Below are 22324 nucleotides of genomic sequence, written 5' to 3'. Positions count from 1 at the left end.
TGCTCTCAGTAGTTGTGTTGGCTTCAAGTGAGTAAAAGTTGTTTGCACAGCCATTAAGCACTTATGATAACTTGTTGAGTTGTTACAGAGAAAAGCACTGCTTAAATTAAAATAGCACCGTGAACAAATAAGCCTTAGATTTCTTGTAATGGAAAAAGGAAGCAAAATAGTCAACAGAGGGATTTACCACAAAAGTCTAAATTTATTAAACTACCGCTGTGGCGTAGTGGCTTACTTAGATGACTTGCTTTCGGCTTTAGGGTAAGTCTGTGTGCCTTTCCCAGAAAAGACCTCCCTAGCACCTTCTTCAGTTTTACATAGGGTTTTCCTGCGGTGATGTGAAGGGCTGACTTGCAAAGCTGATGGAATGGACGGATTTCAAGGGGCGCAGTTTCCAGTGCTCTTTCTCTGTAGGGCTCACAGCACGTTGTGACTACTTCTCGGTGCTGGGGGTCTGGGAGTACCTGCCTTGGCAATCCTCAGGAGACAGAGCTGGTTCTATCTCCATCCACCATCACTAACAAAGAGCCTGTGTGAGTGGGGAAATGTCTCATGATATCTTCCTTCTGCCTCTGCCAGGTTGACAACAAAGACAATTATGGAAAAAGAGTGCTGAAGAGAAGCACCAACTGCCAGAGCCCCTAACGACGGAGGGATTTATCTAGAAACACAGATGAAAATACCCATTAAATGTATAAACTAGACTGAAGGGATTGGCGGAAACTAGAGTCACAGTTATTTATTGAATTATTACATTTTTATTAGTTTGAAATATACTTGCATCTGTTTCAGTTTGCCCTGGGGAGGAGAAAAACATGTATGAGTACAATTCAAAGTTATAAAAAGTGTTAGTTATTAAAATGCTGTAACTTTAAAAATGAGATGTGTGTAGAAATCTATGGAAAATTCTTCTTTGAACCTACCTGGCTTTGTGACCTTAGGGAATAAAACTAACAATTTATTTAACATTTATAGAACATTTACTATGTGCCAGGGTCTCATGGCACATTTAACATCATTTAATCATCACAGCAACCCTATGAGGTAGCAGTATTATCCCTATTTTACAGATGGGGGAACTGAGGCCTGGTGATCTTCAGGGATTTGCCCGGAGTTACTCAGCTGGTTAGTGATACAGTCAGGATTCCAACCCAGGACCACTGACCTCAGAGGTTACGACCGTCACCTTATGAAGCTATGCCTGTTGCGTCAGTCGCTTAACTTTTTTGGTTAATTCTCTTATTTTTAAAATGTGAGTACAGGCCTATATTTTTAGTAATAAATCTGAGAGTTTTGCAACTAAAATCTCATTGCTTAAAAAAAAAAAAAAAAGAAACTGAAACTGAGCAGAGAGCCAATGTTCATCCTGTACTAATTGTGAAAGGTCAAGAGAATGACTAAATGGGTAATTATTAGCAGGTTTTGGTAGCAATTTAAGTCATTTCAGGAATTTAATTTTGACAGTTATTTTTATTAGTTTTAGTAACGGGCATAGAGAGAAGGTATTTCTGAGCCTACATCTCTGTTGCTTTCTCATTTCTCTGTGTGAACCCCTCCTCCCACCCCATCATCTGGAGTTGCTAAATAATCACATGACAAGCTGTCAACTTATCAAGAGAGTGATGAGTAAAATGCCGGGGATACATGAGAGGAGGGAAATTCAGGCAAGGAATAAGAAACAGCCCTCTGCTGCAGAGCACCAGGAGGAGACTGCGGTTATTCTGTGCTGTTCAAATCTGGAGGTTATTAACTCTACATCAGTAGAAAATACGTTCCTTACGTCTATAGGAAAGAAAACATTCATCCCTTAGCAGATTATTGATTCTTCTGCCTCATGCATAGTTTCTTAAGACATAGCTAATTTAAATATGCACAAGAAGCTTTAAAGGTACTTTCCTTAATGTAGTATCGGAACGCCTCATTCTTTTGTTACCAGGCAAAATTTGGTGGGTCACATAAGTGAATTTTCTAGGTAAATAAATACCCAAGCCTAACATTTTTATTTTCATCAATGATGATGGAATATTATAATTATATTAAGTAGACCATATAGGCAAGTGAGAAAATATAGCATTTACGTAATGAGGAATAATAAAACTAGTACCCATGTACCCCCTACCCAGCCTAAGAAATAAGGTGTTACCAGTACCTTTGAAGCCCTGATCCCATTTTCAGCACTCACTCTTGTAACCTTTGTCCTGAATATCTTATTAATTTCTCTCTCTTTTTTTTAATTTTTAGGATTACATAAATATAAACCAAATATTTTAGAACTTTATAAAAATGCAATTATTCTCCATGAACTTTTCTGTGACTTACTCCACATTAGCACTATGTCCTGAGATTCACCCGTGTTATGTAGCTCTAGTCCATTTTCACTCTTTATAGTGTATTCCATTTTATGGCTGTGCCACAGTTTATTTTTCCTGGAAGAGACATCTGAGTTGTTTCCAGTTTCTTGCTGTGAGAATGATGCTCTGAATTAGAGCAGAGGAGCAAGGGTTCCTCCGGATGCATACCCAGGGCAGGCGGAGCCGTGTTGTAGGGTGAGCACACCTACAGCTGTACTAGGCAAAGCTAGTGCATTCCCAAACTAGCTGTGCCAATTTACATTCATCCCGGGAGTACGTGAATTTTTCTGTTGCTTCACATTCTTGCCAACACTTGGCGATTGTCAGATTGTGTACCTTTTCTAGTCTCCTGCGTGTTAAGTGGTGTTGTATTGGTGTTTCTTTGTAGTTTTCTAATTACAGTGAGGTTGGCCATCTTTTCATTGACATCCATGGTTTCTCTTTCATGTAATGTCTGGGTATATACCTTTTGAGTTGCTTATCCTTTTCATGCATATTCACTCGACTTCTTTAGATATTCTGTGTAATAAATATTTGTTCAGTGTAAGTGTTATAATGATCTTCTCAATATGTGGCTTATATTTTTGTACTATACTTTTTCTTTTGGTACATTTTGATAACTATTTCTTAATTATATTGTGGATGAATTGATCAGTCTCTTTCTTTATGTTTTGGGCTATTTATATTTTACTAAGAAATCCTTCTTACGCTATGGTAGTTAAGATATTTTTGTATAGACATTTTTTTCTAAGATTTCTCTTTCTGTTCATTTAAATACTTAGTTTCTGGAATTGTTCCATTTAATGTAGGTTGTAATGTAGGGGTTGAATTTAACTTTTTCTTACATTGCCTCAGTGCCATTTATTAAATAGTTTATTTTCCCTCATACTGGCCTACAGTGTCAGCTTTAGCATATATCAAACTTCCATCTGTGTGTCGGTCGTTTTCCAGCCTCTATATTTGTTACATATCCTTGTGGATATCTTTACAATATTGATCCTCTTATTCATAAACTTTATTTGTCTCTCCATTTATTTTGGTGTTTAATATTTTTCAATAAATCTTATTATTTTATATGGAAAATCTTATAAAATTTTGTTTGATATATTCCTAAGTATCTTGGTTTTTATTATTATTGTAAATTGCATATTTAACCGATTGTTCTTCCGAATGCTTTGTTGCTGTTGTATAGAAATGCAAATCACTTCTGTATATTGATCTTATATTCAGAAACCTTGAAAAACTGTCTTCGTAATACTAACAAAGTTTCTGATAGATAATCCTATCATCTGAATAATAACAGTTTGCTTTTCCCTCATTCATTCCTTATACTGTGTATTTGTTTTTTGTGTCTTATTGCGTAGGCTAGGAACTCGACTACAGTATTTAATAGAGATTTTGCTGTTTGACTTCCTTGCCTAGTTTTCAGTTTTAAAGAGAAAGCTTAATGGTTCATGATTGAGCATGATGACTGAGGTAGGCTTTTTGTAGACGTCCTTTTGGAAGAAAGTTCCCCTTTATTCCTGTTTGTCCCCTTTGCTAAAAAAGGCTGTAAAAAATTCTGATTGACTCGCATGTTGGTGATTCTGATGTCCTGTTTAGTCAGGGCAGAAGGGAGTTAAATTTATTTTTAGTGATTGATGATGATGTCTGCAGTGGAGGTAGTGAAGCTGGGTAGAGAGGGGAGGAAGCGTATGCTTGTTATGTGCTTAATTCTGCTTATTTTATATGCTGTAAAATGATTTCATGGAAATTACCTCATTTTGGTGATTATTTTCAGCTTTTTTGTTTGTTTGTTTATTTGTTTAGAGAATTCCATGAGTATGACTGGAACCTAGGTCTCATGCCCACTCATTTTTCCTACTACACTCTAGTGATACTTAATTTGCACCACATTTAAGTAACTGGTTGTTTCTTCTATAGTCTTCCCAATTTTTGCAGGTCGCACACTTACTGAGTTAAATCTGTCACCTATTATTTTTCAGTGTACTTCTGAGGAATCTTCTTAAAAAGTGTCTAAGAAATAAATTGCTTTCTCAAAATCTGATCAGTTTATTCATTTATTCACTTACTCATTCACCGAATAGTCGCTGAGATCATACTGTGACTAGATATGTCACAGTGAAGAAGACAGCATCTCTGCCTTCATTGAGTTTACACTCTAGAGCGGAATTATGAGCAAAAACAAATATGTGGGTATGGAATATGGTGCAAGGTAGTGATAAGTGATGAGTGAAGGAGGGTGAGTGAGGGGGAGAGCATGACTGGGAATGTACATGTGCCAATATGCTGGCATTAGGGTATGTAGAGAAGATTAGATTGGGCTGAGCTCTGAATACGGTGAGCAAACCAGCAATGGGAAGTTGTGGGAACAGTGGTGGAAAGCGTGATATGTCTAAGGAACTTGAAGAAGTCCTAGGTGGCCAGAAGAGAGTGAGCAAGGAGGAGCAGGGTGGGAGATGGGGACAGAGAAAGAGGCAGAGGCCAGAAAATGTTGGGCTTGTAAAAATCCCTCATCAGATGGATTCGCTTTCCTATTCTTATTGACTTAAGGCAACTATGTAAGTGTGAAGCATTTTAGTGGCATCTGGTATCTCTTTGTTCTTTCACTCTCCCAATGATTTCTTCATTCCATTATCCACTTGCTGGGAGTAAGAATGTAAACTCGTTGAGAGCAGCAACCAAGTGTATTTCACTCTTGCATCAGAATTTTCAAGCTCCATGATTGATGAAGGAAGGACCTTGTTAGTATTTGTGAAATGAATGGAGAATCTCTCTATTTTCCTTGGAGGAGTTTGGGGAATGCTGTCACTGAATTGGGGCTGGTTCTTTGCATCAAATTGGGAGATGCTGCTATTCTGCAGACATTCCAGAAAAATGAACCTTGGCAAAGGGCAGCGAGCTGTAGTGTCTTCCCAGCCTTGAGTTGCTTCATGGATGAGGCTCATTAGTGTGAGGGAGGGAGATTCCCAAAGTCAGACTTTCTTTTTTTCTTTTTAATTTTTATTGGGGATTATTGGGGAACAGAGTGTTTCTCCAGGGCCCATCAGCTCCAAGTCGTTGTCCTTCACTTTAGTTGTGGAGGGCGCAGCTTAGCTCCAAATCCAGTCGCCGTTTTCAACCTTTAGTTGCAGAGGGCACAGCCCACCATCCCATGCAGGAATTGAACTGGCAACCATGTTGTTGAGAGCTCGCACTCTAATAAATTGAGCCATCCGGCCACCCCTCTGGCAGCTCAGCGGCAGCTCGTTGTCTTCAATCTAGTTGTGGAGGGTGCAGCTCACTGGACCATGTGGGAATCGAACTGGCAACCCTGTTGTTCAGAGCTCGCGCTTCAACCAACTCCGGCCTCCCTGACTTGCTTTCTTTGATAGAAACATATAACTTAGGCAACTATAAATGGTTCATACATGATTCCATAACTTTGTGTTTCTTCAGCTATTATTTTACGCAATTGGTTCCCCTATTTGTAAAATGAGATTATGTAACAGTAGTTCCCGCCCTACCTCACAGAGATTCTATGTTGGAAGCTTAGGTTTGCCTGTTTTAATATATAACTAGTAGTTAATGCTAAAGTCTGATACAAAATGGTTATTACTAATAAAGTTTATTTTTGTTGTGTGCAGCATAATTTAACTTTGAAGAAACAATACACTGGACATTCCATAGAGACTGCTTAAAGGTTATGACTACACAGTTGGTCCTTCTTATCCACTGGTTTTGTGCCCACGGATTTAACCAACTGTGGATTGAAAATATTTTTTAAAAATCCCAGAAGGTTCCAAAAAGCAACACTCAAACTTGTCAGACACCCAGCGCTATGCTGAATTCGTGGGAATGAAGTGATGTGTAAGTGTATCCCTGCTGTATCTTACATGCAAATTCTACAGCATTTCATATAAAGGACTTGAGCACCTGCTGATTTTGGTGTCCACGGGGGTCCTGGAACCAATTGCCCTCAGATACTGAGGGACAAATGTACTTTCTTCCTTTGCCTTATAGAAGAACAGCACAGTAATGAAAATTGAGGGGCAAAAGTAATGATATTCTTTTGAATTTTCCTTCTCATCCTTTATCCCCTTTGAATATGATTGGCTTTTCTGCTTAGGATGTGCAGATAACTTCTAGGCCCTTTTAATAACCTTGAGAACCTCATTGGTGGAGAGGTCCCGTAAGTGGTGGACAGAAGTGAAATCTTCATTTGGTGGTTCATTTTTCAGATGTTTTTGTATCCACATAGTGGTTGTACTCTTTAGTACGTTATACAATGAATATTTACTATTTTACATTTTTCTCCTTGTGAAGCTTGAAATTATTACACATATTTGATATTACAGCAGCACAAGAAGGTCCTCATAGAGACACATTATGTCTCTACCTGCCTAAGAACACATAAGTGGTGGGTTGGAATAATAATTTAAATCATTGAGAGAGAAGAGTCTACTATTGAGGAAAAACACAGTTTTCAGATTGTCCCCATTGATTAACTTCTTGGTTAGTTCTTCAGCTTTCCACTTTACCTCAGAAGCCACATCTTTTCCTGTGTCTTCACACTGGGTTTGAACTTTTATGATGGCTGAGATCAAAGTCTTGGTCATAAGATATAATGACTAAGACCAGTAGTTGGTGTTTGAGAATTGGCGGTTGTGCAGTAGATGACAGTCTTTTCTGCTTTTAATGAGGAGAGCTGCTCCAGAGCTCAGTGTTGAGCAGATCTCCTGCTGACCTTTAAATCCTGCGGCCACTTTGGTTGTTGGTCAACACTAACCAGAGAGGGCGCGGACGCCGTCTACTCCCTGTTGATCCCCTGGCTTCACTCTTGTCTCAGACCCTTCAACCTGACCCCCTGCATCAGGCTTGGGAATTCATCAGTGTTCACCAGAACAACTTCTTGTTTTGTTTCTTTTTCCAGGTCCCCATTTGAAAAAATCTTTACTCTGTGAACGTCCACAGCCTTTGATTACTGTAAGAATTTAGGGCCGCATCACAGAATTTGAAGTCCAAAGTATAAACGGGGTCTGATACTAGATGTTATTTCAGTGAAGGTGGACATGTTTTTCACCCGATGGGAGTAGACAGGAAAATTGCCATTGTATTCCCATGCCGTGCAGCTCAGATGTAAACCTCTGGGTCGGAAGAACTTTTTATCTGATAAAACTAAAAACTTACCTGCGTTTCTCAGCTTTCAAGTGATGGCACTCATTCACGACCGTCAAATATAAAGATGTTTTGGCAACATCAGAAAGAATCTTTAACGTGTTCCAAGTTTCAAGTGCTAGACGTGTTAGAGTTGATGAAAACATTCTGAGTTTTGTTAAGAACATGCTTCTGACCCACCTTCAGTCAAATCCATGTGTAGAGTTATTTTTCCATCAGCTGGGATTGAAAAGGAAATGCCCTGTGCTGTCTTGTGTCTGAGAACCAGGAGGTGTCCACAAAAGCACTCTACGTTGCTCCTCTTTCTCAAGCAAAACTTGCCAGATTTTGAGAAGCTGACATGAAAGAAAGAAAAAATTTGGTTTCACATGATTTTTTTTCTTAATTACAAAATGTAAGAATTAGGGGGAAAAAATACCAGAGCAGAAATAAAGACCAGATTACAGCACTCAAAAATGCCGTATAGAACTCCTGCGTAATTTTTGCTGCATGTTAAAGATTTTTAAAGCAAACAAACAGACAAACAAACACACATGAAAAGAAGTCTATCCAATTGGATTAACATTCAGGTAAAAGCAAATATGCATAAGTGTGAGTAAAACTCTTCAAGAAATCCCTAATTTAAGCATAAATATGTCTCAACATTCTAAATTTTTGTCTGAAACTTGGAAGACTTTTAGTCATAGGTTCAATACTACATTTGAAAGAAACAGTGTTAGATGCACAGCCATCTCAGGGTCCCCTGACTGTCTCTGAAGCCTTATTTTATATTAATAAGAACATAGGTAAACACTGATTGGAGAATTTGATTCTAAGGGGAAAATGTATTGAGCCTTTCATTTGGGCTTGCTGGGAGAATATCATTCTTCATCACATAGTGGACCAGAGATGGGGGTGTATGGGGGTGATCTCTGGCCTTCTGTGAGGAGAGGACTTCTTTACATCAGAGGGACCTAGGCCTAGGGTGGGGTCCTGGAAGTGAATTGAGTGAGTGATTCTTGAGGGCTTGGGAGTAGTTCAATACGGAAGCATGGATAGAGACAGTTGTAATGGTCATGAAGTCGATAGAGTCCTTCTACTGTAGGACTTTCCAGAGAGTCCCTCCTCCGGCCTGTTTGGTTTCCTACTCACTCTGTTAATTTCTTTCCCAAATTCCCAAGCAGTGGAGATGACTGTATTTTCTTTTTCTAGCAGTGGTTAGATGCTGTGGTCTCATGAATTCTGAGAATTTAATCTTACCACTTCTGGAGATTTTTCAAGAGTCATTTTTTCCCCCTTCTAGTAATAAATGCAAAGTAAGATGTGCAAGGTGAGTTAGATGTGTTTTAGAGTGACGTCAAGTAGCTGGGGACAGAAAGGAAACATGGAGAGGAAGGCGGCTAAGGCCGTGGTAGGAGCTTGTTATGCCTGAGCAGCAGAGAGGGCTAGAGCTACGAAAGTGGGGTTGGGGTAGAAGTGGGGCAGGAGGTAGAGAGAGAATGAATGAATGAGGTCCAGACAGGTGGGCACTCGTTGGCCTATGCAGGCCTTTCTGGGTCCTGTTAATGACTTTGGATTTCAGCCTGCGTACAGCTGGGAGCCATTGAAGGAATTTAAACAAAGAAGCCGTTTCAAAAATGTGGTTTCCACTTTGGTGGCTGTGTGGAGAAGAGATTGGAGGCCTGTTACAAGAGTCCAGTTGAGAGATGTTGATTTGGCCTAGGGAGTGACAGTGAACATGGAGAAAATGGGATGGAGGTGAGGGAGTTTGGTGGGATTGGTGGTGAATTGCAAGCAGGGCTGTTAAGGGAGAAGAGCTGTCAAAAAGGACACCTTTGAACACACAATGGGATTTATAGATGATGTAATACAGAATTGTACACCTGAAATCTATGTAATATTACTAACAATTGTCACCCCAATAAATTTAATTAAAAAAAAAAAAAAAAGGACACCTGGGTTTTGGCACGACTGCCTGAGGTTCCTACGTTTGGTCATGTTGTTGTCACAACAACCTCAAAAATCTCAGGCCAATAGCCCAGAGTTTTCAGTCATGCAAAGTGGGCTACAGGTCGAAGTGACCCTCCAGAGCAGCTGTCCTCCAAACTCAGTGACCCAGACTGCCCACTATTGCAACACAGGTTTTCCCAAACTAGCTGTGGCAGGGGGAGAAGATGGGGGTTCATGCCCTGGCTCTTCGGTGCCTCTGTCACTTCCATTCCTATGCCATTGGCCAATATGAGTCATATATATGGGTGTGTCCTTTTATTTAATGGACTGGAAGTGTAATCCTCTGGTGTTCCCTGAAGTAGAGCAGACACAGAAAAGCTGGTGTAAAAGTCAGCCACAAAGCTGTGTTTTTTTTTGTTTTTTTGTGTTTCTTTTTTAATGTGGAGAACTCTGAAGGAGGAACAGATTCTGGAGGAAAGAGTTTTGTTTCAGATACGCTGTTGGAGGTGCTTGTGAGATAACTAAGTAGTTATATCAAATAAGCAGTTGGAAATTTGAGGAAGGAAGGAAAGGGGGAAGAGAGGGAGGGAAGAAAGGAAGGAGGGAGGAAGATTTGGGTTTGGGATATACATTTAAAATATATCAATGGGATTGTATAAAATTGCCTAGAGACAGTGTCTAGAGAAAAATTAAGATGCAGAAATGAGCCCTTTTATTAGTTGGAGCAGGCTAAGCTGTCCTGTGGGTCTACTATAGGTCAGTGTGAAGTTCTACTATTTTATAACTACACCACCCAGGCAGAAACTCAGTCTGAATAAAAAGTTCAGTGTCACATTCCCAACACCTGGAAGAATACCTGGCAGGAGGAAGTACCATGATATCTAGGAGGAGATAGTCATTTATATATGTATATATCTCCTTTTTGGTGGGCTTCATTGAAGTACAGCAAAATTCATCACTTTTCATTTTCATTCAGTGAGGACTGACCACCATATGTAGTCATGTAACCATCACTACAGTCAAGATGCAGACCATTTTCATCACTCCATGATGTTCCCTTGTGTTCCTGTGCAGTCAGCCCCCCACCTGGCCCTGGCTCCTGGCAACCACTGATATGCTTTCTATTGATACAGTTTTGCCTTTTCTAGAATTTCATATAAATGGAATCATACAGTATGTGGTCTTTCGTATGTGGCTCCTTTTATTTACCACGGGGATTGGCAAACTTGTTTCTATAGGGATTCAGATAGTAAATATTTTAGGCTTGCAGGGTATAAGGTCTTTGTTGGAAATACGCAAGTGTGTTGGTTGTAGCATGAAAGCAGTCTTTGACAGTATGTAACGGAATAGGTGTAGCTCTGCTCCAATAAAACTTTGTTTATAAAAACAGGGAGAGGGCTGGATTTGGCCCACAGGCTGAAGTGTGCTGACACCTGATTTAGCATAATACATTTCAGATTTGTGTCTGTTGTTGGGTATAGTGATTCATTCTTTTCAAATTACTGAATAGTCTTCCATTGTATGGATGATATTCCATAATGTATCTACCTATTCATTAGTTGTTTCTAGTTTTTGGCTTAGATGAATAAAGCTGCTATAAGCATTCACATACAAGTCATTATGTGGGCACATGTCTTCATTTCTCTTAAGGTAAATACCTAGGAGTGGAATCGCTAGGATATATGGGAAATGCCTATTTAATATTATAAGAAACTGCCCAAACTGCCCTACTATTTAACCAACAGTGTGTGAGAATTCAAGTTGTTCTGAGTTCTTGCCATGGCAGTGTCTACTAAAATAAGTATTTGTTAATATTTAAATTTCAATGGATGTAAACGAATCAAGGAAAATATATTGTGAATATAGCCTAGTGTCATAGGTTTTTTTAAATATGATTTTGTTTTATGATTGCTTATTCCATCTTAGGACTTTATCATAAGTTATTAAATCAGTTTCCTATCATTAAATCTTAATACTGTGTATAAAACTTTCCTATTGAGAACAATGCAGTCACCATCTTTGCAGATGGCAGCGAGGGTGCAGAGTGCAATTGCTTTACTCTCGGAAGTTACTTGCAACCACATGTGCCTTTTCTAATTTGAATAGGTGCCCACCCTACCTCCTCGTGGGTATGCCAAAAAGTACCCTCAGGCCGATGCCAGATTGTTTTCAAACAAGTAATATGTGTCTGTTGTCCCTCCAGAATTCCATGCTTTTGTATGTGGCTGAATTAATTTTTGCCTGAAAAAATTTTAAGTAAATGTTTAAAATGTCTACTTCAGATTTTTTAAAATGTCAGTCAAGTTTCATAAACTTTCTCTTTAAGCTGTGTAACTTCCCAGTGAACTCTCTTGTACCTGAGTGAAGTGATGTGCTATTTAGGTTCTTTGCCATAATAAGCTCATTAAATGCTGGGGCCTGCAACCAAAAAGTCATTATTTCAGTTTGGATTGCTTGTTCTAAGGCCATATTCTGACAGAGCTAGATGTCAATTAAGATTATTCCTTGTTAGTGAAAATAAAATCGTGTTATCTGCTTATAAAAGAATCCCTCTGTTCTTTCTCTAGGGGTGTGGGAGAGTATATTTAACCCACACAACAGTCTATCCATTCATTAAGTGAAAAGGTAAAAAGATAGAGGTCTTGAAAAGAACCCTGTTTCTCTCACCAGGATTTATGAGCCGAGCCCTGCGGGTATTTTCCTGCAGAGCTCTGTCTCAGAGGTAGTGTCAAGTTGCAGGTTCTGTAACAGAATCAAGAAGTGTGTCTGTGTGGAGCCTCAAAAGCGCAGGCCATGTGGTTCCGGTCCACGGAGTCAAAGCAGGAAGCAAGTTCACTAAGTCGCCATTGATATTATGTGAGTCTGTGGTGGGAAGCTGCAGGCGGGAACCATGATGGAAAAGTGCTTAAAGCCTCCTTCCTTGTGAACTGTATTGGTCGTCGAAGACTGAGTTTGCTGATTCAAGGAGCTAATGTTGACTGGCACTCGCTACGTGCCCTGTTCTAAGTACTTTATGTCTCTAAAGGTCAGAGGAAGTTCAATGTCATGGTTCAGAGCTCAGACTTTGGACTGGCTAGATTACTAACTAGCCCAGTGAGTGGCTGGTTTCCTCAGTGACTCTATTTCCTCATTTTTAGAATGGGGATCATGCCAACACCTGTGTCATGGGGGTGTCGGAGAATGGACTGTGTGAATATATGTGAACTGTCCAATAGGGTGCCAGGCACACAGTTAAGTTACAGAAACTAGCTTTTATCATCATCGTCTTATGACTCATCTCAAGGAAGCTGTGAGATAGGGTACTGTGGCTTTCCCCATTTTACAGTTGGGTACATTCAGGCACAGAAAGCAATTATCCCAAGGCCGCAAGGCTAGGAGGCAGTAAAGTGAGGATTAAAATACATGTCATCAGAGTTCAGTCTGTGGCTGTCACTGCTTTCTCTGCTGCTTCTCAGTTTCATAAGAAGGAAATGGCCATGGATTTTTAGATGTAACCTGTCGTATGGAAGAGGGGTGTCTACATGGAAGAGGGGTTTCTCTCCTACTAGTGGCTTGTACTTTACCACTGGTCCCTCCAGATGACCCTACAGACCCATTGACTCGACAGAGGTCAACAAGTTGTCTGGCAGTGCATCTTCTATTTGCAGGAATCCTAGCTTAGTAAATGGCATCGCTACCTACGTGTTGTGTAACGTGAGACCGAATCCCGAGTCACCTGTGACGTCAGCTTCTCCTTCCTCTCCTATTTTCAGTCCACCATCAATTCCTGTTGATTTTCACTTCTAAAATAGCTCCTAAAGCCTTCACCTCTCCATCTCCAACCCTTCACCCCCAGCACAGGCTACTTCTGTCAATCACTTTCTTACCAAGCTCCTCCAGTCTGTCTTTGCCCCATTCTAGTATGTTCTCCCTGTAGGCTGAGGTACAATGCAAATCTGGTCATCTTGTGCTAGGGCTTAAAACATCACCCACTTTCTCGTTCAAATGCAGACCTGTCTGCCTCCGACACTTGTCCTCTTGCTTATGCCATCTTGCCTCCATAGAGTTTGGAGCAGTTGGCTTTGACTTGAAAAGCTGAGAAAAGTAAGATTCTTAGTTGTCAAGTGGAATCTGGTTGTCTTTGACCTCATTTATTAAATTCGCGCTGCAGATAATTAGGTCCTAGAATCTGACCCCATTACCAGACCTGTCAGCAGAACTCACGTGGTCCACACAAATTTATATTATCTGACCTTTTTTTCTTTGGCAAAGTATTTTGTAACAGAAAAATGAGAAGATGCATGGCGGCCTTTTCTAATTTTTTTTCACAATATTCCTCACTAATCTAGCTAAGGTATTTTGCGTGTTCGTGTGTGTGATTGTTTTTATTATTATTGGTTTGGTTTGTCTGTGCATGATTGAGTCCTTATCAGAGCAGATATCAGCAGGTTGGGTCCCAAGTTTGCTAGAACTGAGTTTAGATAAAAAAAAAAAGAAAATTAAATCATCAGCATCCAATTTACCAAGGTAAATTTTAAAAGGTACTCAATTAGCAAATTGCCAGCACTGAGTAGAAAGTCCCTCTGTCTGTTTTCCTCTTATCAACTTTAATCTCATCACTTCCCAGGGTGCACAAACAGATTGTAGGGAAGCTCTGCCCAGGGTATGGTGAAGGGGAAATGAGCATTAAAAAAAAAGTCAGAATGTGAGCCTCAGGATGGCAGCAAGCAGATTGATTAGCAGCCCCAGGGGGTAATCAGCAGTATTGGCATTCGGAATTGACCAGCAGGCCACCTTTCCCCCAGTTTTTACAATGGGTTTAGTTTTAAATAAACATGGTAAGGAATTTCTGGATTCATCTACGTATCTATGGAAGAGCAATTGTTTTGTTCATCAACCGCCAACACTGGCCCACTGTATCCACTGTCATCTTGGTGTTTGTGTGAAAAACTCTTTAAAGTGTGGCCACCTGTCCATGCTGATAGCATGTGCCCTGAAAGTATTTTATCTTAAGACAGCGTGAAGCCGATTTGTGAGGAAGCCCAGATAAAAACCAGAAGGAAGAGATTTCTACTGTATAATCCGGGGAATTTTGACAGAGCCTCCTAAGGTGAAAGAGATAAGAGGGAAAGGTCTACAGGGTTTTGTTTTCGTTTGTCTTACTGGGGGATGTGGGGTTGTGCCTAATCACCAGGGGGATAAAATATCTAAAACCCTGAGAATGGCGGAAATTTGTGTTTTTTAATGGAACCTTTCCTGAGGAACATTTTGAGGTTCTTCCATTTAGAGCTGGGATCGGACGCCCTGGGAGTGAAGCTGGGTAATCATTGGCCACTGTGCTTTCATCCCCAGCTTCTGGGGAGCAGATGAGGCCCAGGTCTGCAAGCCCAGCTCAGGACCCAGTGGATCAGGTGTCCCCTCTGTCAACTTGCTGGGGAAGCATGTTGACACTAGGGTTAGTCACTTGGAGAAGAGGACAGCAAAGTCAGCGAGTGGGGCAGCTCAATGGGTCTGTCTGAAGGGACACCAGCTGGAAGGACCCAGGCAACTGAGGAAGCTGTGCAGTAATGGGGGGCAGGTCCCCTCTGTGCAGGGGCACCCCTTTGGTTTTTCCTCAGGAACTCATAAATGCCGAGCGCTGAAGACCGCATCCACTTCTCTGAGAGGAAGTTTCCAGAAGAGGATGAGTTCTGGTCACCTCCCTGTACTTAGAGAACTTTCCTGTGAGACTTGGGCCTGTGGTCAGGCAGAACGTGGGTCTCTTCTGTTTCATCAGGCTATGTGCTCAGGCAATTCTCTGTGAATTCCTGCCTTTGTGATGCAGGTCGATCCTTCCAGAATCTTAACCCTAATCTCCCTCCTCCAATTCCTTCCAGCATAAAAACTTCCACTCATCCTTTAAGCCCAGAAACAAAAAAACACAAAACAAAACAAAAAAAGCATTCAAATCTATAAACGCTCCTTGGACTTCAGGCTGTGTTATCATTTTCTCTCTACTCTCCTAACAGTTTGTCCAGTTCTATTATGGTGCTTAAGGGGAAAAGAATGATCATGTGTGTTTCACTAGAGGAGACTACAGACTGCTTCCCCAGGTATCCTATTCCTGGTAAATTAATAATAATAATGGTAATAATAATAATAATATCACAGCAGGCCCTGTTCTAATTGCTTTATATATTTAGTCTTCACAACCATCCTGTGAGACAGGTTCTACTGTTGTTCCAGTTTTACAGATGAGGACATCAAGTGTTAGACATTTTGTGCAATTTGCCCAAAGTCACAGAGCTGTGGACATGGCAGAACCAGGATTAACGCCCAGGCTGTATCCTGACCTCACTCTCACTCTCAAGCCTACGCTCATCCTGAGAATGGATGCTCAAGGCCCTGCGGCGGGAGAACCACGCAGCGGCTAATGTCATCCTGGGCCCCAGCGCATGGCGTGATGCTTTGCCTTTCAGGGTGACTAATCCTGTGCTGAGCTGTCAGGTGGAAGCCTGTGGAGGCAGAGCCCAGCACTCCCCCCTCTGCGGAAAGCCCTCGCTGCTAATCTGATGCAATCAAATTTCCTAGGGTGGCCTTTGGAGCTCTGCTGTTGCTGGAGAGAGAGGGAGAAAGGAGTTTCACACATTGTTTTTTGATCAGCAGGTTTGGAAACTTTGAGTGTTTGGCTTGCAGGATGGTGGAAACGCTCCAGCATTTCCTGTGGCCTGGAGTCTGGGTTCTGAGATAGGGAACTGGGCCTGAGCTTTGCCTCTTCCACTGGGGAATGTCAGCACTAGTCACAGAGTGACAGGGCTTGCAGGGAGGAGGGCAGCTGGGCTGGAGGAGGAGGAGGGTGGTTGTGATGGGGGCAGGGAGGAGGGAAGCCATCACTGGCATTACAGCAGCTGAAAAGGAATTTGTAAAGCAAATATCCAAAAACCAGAACAAGGAGGGAAGTGTGTTCATTAGTTTACAAAATAATGAACTTTCCACTCGAGATGCTGATTCCCTAAGTGCACAGAGCTCAGAGTGAAGGGATGAAAACCCGCAGCTCAGCTCTGGTCTCATCTGGTTTGTGACAGAATTTCTCCAGGAGGAAAATGAATCTGGAATCGGCCTTGTTTGCACCTCTGAGCGCCTCCATTTCTATTTCTGTCCAATGGGAGCAATGAATAGCTGCTGCTTAAAGAAGTGCCTGGAGGTTTTCTGTGCAAGGAATTCTGGATTTTAAAAATGCATCATTGGCTTGAGTTAAGAAAAAAAATAATCTCCGAATTTACTGTTAAGGAACTAGTGATTCATTCACTTGTCTGAGAAATATTTATTGAGCTGCTGTTTGCCATGCTATCTGGTCAGGACCAGAGAGACACAGATGAATAAGGCATATGATCCCTACCCCCTACCTTGGGGAGCTCAAATAAACCTATAGCAGAAGGTGTGGAAAGGTGCTTTGGTAGGTACATTGTAAATACCTAAGAGGACAGATGTCGGGGCAACTGCTTCTAGCGTGAGAGACTGTGGGGTCAGGGAAATCTGTGGGAGAAGCTGGCACATGAGATTGGCTTTGAAGCAAAGGTGGCAATTTTTGAAGCCACCCCAAGGGAAGAGGAAAAGACACCCCAGGTAGAGGGAACATTATGAACACAGGCAAGAGGCACAAGAATTTTGCATGCCCAGGAAATGGCAGCAGCTTGATTAGGAAAGAGGTAGCGAACGTTTGTTTGTCTCTGTACCATCCCTCTCCACATGGCACATCTGCAGAGGGAGTCTGACCTGGCCAGTCTGAGGTTTGCCTTCTTGAAGCAGTGCTACCAACAGCCACTGCAAAAGGACTACTGATGATCTTAAGGGAAAACCTATTTGCTATGTCTGCCTTACGGCCATTGCCTGTGTCTGTGGGAATGCTAGGAAAATGTGCACTGGTTGTGCTGGGAGGCAGCCTAGAGCCCATCTGTGGAAGGTTTATGTGCTGTACTCCCCCGAAGCACCATCCAAAGATTTAAAACAGGAAGTGAGATGTTCAGATTCGAACTACCACAAATATAAATATTCTGTTTCTTTTGCTGTTTATCGTCTGTTAGTTTGCACAGTAGAAGCTGTAGTTAATTCAATTTTTACTGTCCTTTGTGAATTGGAAAGAGTTACTCAAAAGAATTGAGCTGCTTTCCTGGAGACAATCCCGTAGAAGCAGGTGATGATAACTCAATATGGGACGAAAGTCAAGAGTTTTCTCTGCCACTTTCCACTACATTTCTGGCCAAGACTATTCAGCAAATCCGTTTTTCCTGAGAAACAGAGGAGGCAACTAGTATCAAAGCATCATCTCCCAAAGAGTGTCCCATGACAAGCCAGTGCCAAGATGCTCCAGGAGGGGGGGAAAGAAACAGTTTTCTGGACAGATACATTTGGGAAATACTGTATGTGGCATGCGGAGATTTCACAGTCTACATGTATTCTATTAAAGGGCCAAGAAGTCCTGTAGTAAAGGAACCTTTTTCATAATATGGTATAGTGATTAAACACGTGGGCTGTGGAATCAGACATTTGTGGGTGGAGTTCTGGCTGGGCTTCGCATGTGGCTATGGGACTTGGGGCAAGTTAATGCGTCTGCATCTCAGTGTCCTTGTCTGTAAAATGGTTTAGGAATGCTTCCTATTTCATAACGTTGTTATGAAGCGTATACGCGTGTAGCACGTGAAGTGGTTAGTTATTAGCTATTACCCCTTTCCTACGGATCTCTTGGGCCTTTAATGTAATACAGGGAATAAAGTAAACCAAGGAACATTGTAGAATTCCCCACCCATTCCCCAGATGCGTTCAGGGGCTCGATAGGTACCTTATAAGGCAGAATGGTGGAGATGTCTAAGCCAGCTGCACAGACTTCCTTTTAGTGGTTTCCAAATTCTAGTTTGCATGACAGTTGTATCAGGCTGTTTATACAAATCGTATAGCTTATATTTACCGGGAAACTTTGACAGTAGATACGGTTTAACTGCCAGTAGCTCTGATGATTTGTTGGTAAGGAAGAGGATACACTCAGCTGACAGCCATGTTTGAAATGCCCGCCCTGCCCTGGTGCTGCAGCTGTGGCCAGATGTGCATTTTGTTCTTAGAATGCTCCATGTCGACCAGAAGAGTCCAGTGCCATGAGTGCACTGCAGAAAGCAAAGGATACCAGGAGACTGAGTTCGTTGACTGAAGATTTGACAATGTATTCCCGTGGTGGTTACGCCTGGCCAAGCACAGGACCTGCGTGCTGATGTTGCGTGGAGAGACTGATGAGATGATTTGTCTTGTGTCAAGTTCAGTAGTGGGTGACCCTGAGCGTTAGTGACCTGCCCAGAGGACTTGGTAGCTCACCACTGAACTGGAGGGTGATTTTGTTCTCAGAGGCCATTTCTGCATCTCCATCCATCGCCAACGTCTGCAGACATTCCTGATTGAGGGGGCCTATTGACCTCTAGTGGGCAGAGGTCATGGATGTGGCTAACCATTCTACACTGCACAGGACAGCCCTACAACAAAGGACAATGGGCCCACATGCTAACTGTGCCACAGGTGAGAAAACCTGTGCTAGAAACTTCCTTTCCTAAATTTTATCAGGAGCAACAATGACTATAGATAGAAGCCTTGAGCGCTAACTGTTTCCTCATGGAAATAATACATTCGGGAGGGTCAAATATGGACTTCTGAGGATAAGGACGTGGACCGGATTATTCATTCTGCCCTGGTACACCTGCCTCCACCCCACAGGAGCCTGGCTGTGCCCTCTGTGTGCTGTTTGTTAAGCTGGGGAAAAGTGATGAGGTCTAATTGGGTTTGGTTAAGTGAATTCCCAGGGGATGCCGCAGGCTCATAGCTCTCTCGGTGGCTGCTTTGTACACTGCTCCCACTTTATTCTCCAGGGAGAGACATGTCATTGTATTCTCACCTGTTCAACAGGTTTTGTCTGCACAGTCTTTGGGAAATAAATACCAGTGAAAAGGGAAGAAAAGCACACTTGACCTTTGATTCCTGGAAGACTAGATGACCCTTTTCAGTGTAATTCTAGACTATTTTGTGTGGTGTGGGGAGGAAGGTGCTCCAAATGCATTTTTATTTTTATAATTTACTCTCTTGAACCTCAAGATTGTGTGTTCTTTGTTTCGAATAGTGTTACCTGATAGCCACACTGCATAGTGTGTTTTCACATTAGAGCCTGGTTTCTTAATTCTTAGTCTAGGGGGTGTAATTGGATCCCGAATCGAAGTGACGTGGTACAGATATAATACGCTGTCCTTAGAATTCTCAAGTGACTAATGTGCATACTACAAAGAAGAAGCCCCAGAACAGATTGCCTGCTTGTATTTGCTCATTTGAGACTCCATAAGTATTTAACAAGTCCCTGTTGTTGAATGTTCAGTTGTTTTCAAGTTTTGGGAATTGCAACCGAAACAGCCATTGGCATTGTTATGGTTTAGTTAATAATTATGTCTTGAGGAAACATCCTAGAAAAGTAAAATTACTCAAAGAGAATACAGAACTTTAAGGCTTTTGGTGCAGTTTGCCAAAAGTACCTATGGAAAGTTGTACCAGTTTATGCTCTGAGTAGATATGCATGGCTGTGGGTTTTCTTCTTTAGAAATCACAACCAAGAGATACGATGCGAGTGTCTGTGGTGAATGAGCCTACCAAGTTATGAGACAGCTCTCGTTATCAGAACTCATTACTGTTGCCCGAACTTACTTGGCTTTGGCCATTCACCTGTGTCAGGAACATACCAGCCACACTCCTGCCTCAGGGCCTTTGCACTTGCTGTTCCCTTGGCCTGAGGCGTGATTTCTCCGGATGTCTGTCCACATGGCTCACCTCCTCACCTCTCCGAGGTCCATCCTCAAATGCTGCCTTCTCAGTGAAGCTTCCCCTGATTTCCCCATTTACAATTGTACTCCTGCCCCTTCCACACAGATATCCTCACGTGCTTCAGATTCTCCTTCCTGCTCGGTGTCTCATGATGCCACCCAACATCTGGGTCCCCAGCATCGAGAACAGACACAGAGTAGGGCTCAGTCATTATGCGTTGAATGAGCGACTGTACCACTGTTCTCGCTGGTTAGCACTGATGCGTGGGCACAGCAGCCTGTCCTCATCCTTGGCCACTGGAGCAGCACTTTTGTTTGGGATCGTTTCCTTTACTTGTCACCTCTGGTGACGTTAGTTATTTTATATAACTGTGGTGTTGTTGAGGCCGCCAGTATTAGCTCTTCTATCTCTGCTGCCTCAGTAATGTCCAACTGCCACTGAGACAGTAACTGATAAAGTTTACTCTGGTCTGATAAAGGCCCAGTGCACATGTTTGATTAGAATCTTCATACAGAGATCAGTTGCTAAAAAAATGAAGAAGACCAAGACCCTAATAGGAAAGGGGCGAAGGATTTGGACAGTTCACAAAAAAGTGAACATGGGACTTTGCCCCTTTATGTTCAACTGCACTCACAGTAAGAGAAATACACGTTACAAGTGCAGTGAGATATATTATTTTCGATGTGTCAGGTGTGCAGAAGTTCAATCTGTTGGTGATGCTATGTGTCAATAGGCAGATTCATCCACGGCTAGAGGAAGTGCGGATTGGTACAGCTCTTGTGAACGGATATTTGGAAATGACCATCAAAATTTAAAACTGCACATGCTCTTTGACCCAGCAATTTCACTTCTGTGAATCTATCGTAAGGATGTACTTGCACGTGTGCAAAATGATGTATGCGGAAAGTTATTCACCACAGCTTTGTTTATAATAGCCAAAGGAAAGACATCCCCCACTGGCCACGGCAGAGGACTGGTTCATCAGATAGGATATTTCCCTACAAAGAGCTATGATTTAGCTGGGAAAGGAACCAGGGCAATATTTGTACTGTTACAATGTTTGTACTAATATGGAAAAATTTAGAATATACACGAAATGAAAAACTAAACAAAACAGGTTATGGAATGCTGCCTTTTATATAAAGAAAAGGGAAAATGTAATATATTTTTGCATTTGCCTTACATACATGAAGAAATTCTGGAGGAATACAGAAGAAACTAATAACAGTGGATAGCTGGAGGGATGGGGTAAAAGTGGATACTGGGTGTGTGGGGCACTTCGGGAGGAGGGAGATTCTACACTGCACAGCTTTACACACACACACACACACACACACACACACACACACAAACACACACACCCCTACATTCAAGTTTTGAATCCTGTGAATGTTCTACCTGTTCAAAAATATTATTTAAAAAGTCATCCTAAAAGAAACAGGCTAGTCTAGGAGACGCAGCAAAGGATCATCTTACTTCTTTTGTGTGAGCAGCACTGTTCATTCAAATGAGAATTCAAGGTCTGTTCTGAATGCTGCACTATCCACATCTCTTCCCTGTGAAGGTGCATTGTGTGAACTGGCCTTGGGGAGGGAGTGTGTGTGTGCCTGTGTGTGAACCTTGGGGCATTTCTCCTTCCTCATGATATCCTGGTTGCTATAGTGCGGAGCTCTATTTGTGACACGCAGAAAGCACTTTAAAGAAATGCTGCTTCCTGACCATGACTTCCTGGGCAATCTGCCTTCCGGAGACTGTTGAGAGTGAGGAGTTCACGTGCATTTCTGGACAGAGCGAGTCCAGCTCACCGAGACCCAGAGCACCATTTGGAGCAGAACCCGTGGTAAGGGGCGCCTGGCTTTCCCCTGAGGGTCAGGCAAGCGGTCCCTCACCAGGGCCATGTCTCCTGGCAGCTTTGACTCTAGGGCGTTGGCACCTTCCCCTCATTTGTCTTCTCTCCTCAGGAGTGGCCGGTGGTGCAGTTGGCGCCTTGTGTCTTCTGTACCCAGAGCCGTTTCTTGTACCTAAACCACCAGTGAAAACAGGAAGTGATGAAGCAGAATTTGCCTTGCATCTACACTGAGCGA

At 42.1% G+C, this 22324-nt stretch overlaps 1 protein-coding gene across 6 annotated transcripts in view; it reads left to right on the top strand.

Annotated features, from left to right (window-relative positions):
- Positions 1-22324, top strand: part of ELMO1 (engulfment and cell motility 1) — a 476666-nt gene that overhangs the window by 64066 nt on the left and 390276 nt on the right. Inside the window, exon 1 of one of the 6 annotated variants that reach the window (XM_019726328.2) lies at positions 21961-22080. The exons of the other annotated variants lie outside the window; for them this stretch is intronic. The gene's annotated coding sequence lies outside the window, so the exon portion shown is untranslated. Of the gene's footprint in view, positions 1-21960; positions 22081-22324 lie in introns of those variants that run through there. 6 annotated transcript variants of the gene reach the window in all.

The sequence above is a fragment of the Rhinolophus sinicus genome, linkage group LG09, assembly GCF_036562045.2.
Source record: "Rhinolophus sinicus isolate RSC01 linkage group LG09, ASM3656204v1, whole genome shotgun sequence".
Classification (NCBI taxonomy): domain Eukaryota; kingdom Metazoa; phylum Chordata; class Mammalia; order Chiroptera; family Rhinolophidae; genus Rhinolophus; species Rhinolophus sinicus.
The sequence above is the reverse complement of the archived record's forward strand: the minus strand, read 5'-3'. Positions and strand labels throughout refer to the sequence as shown.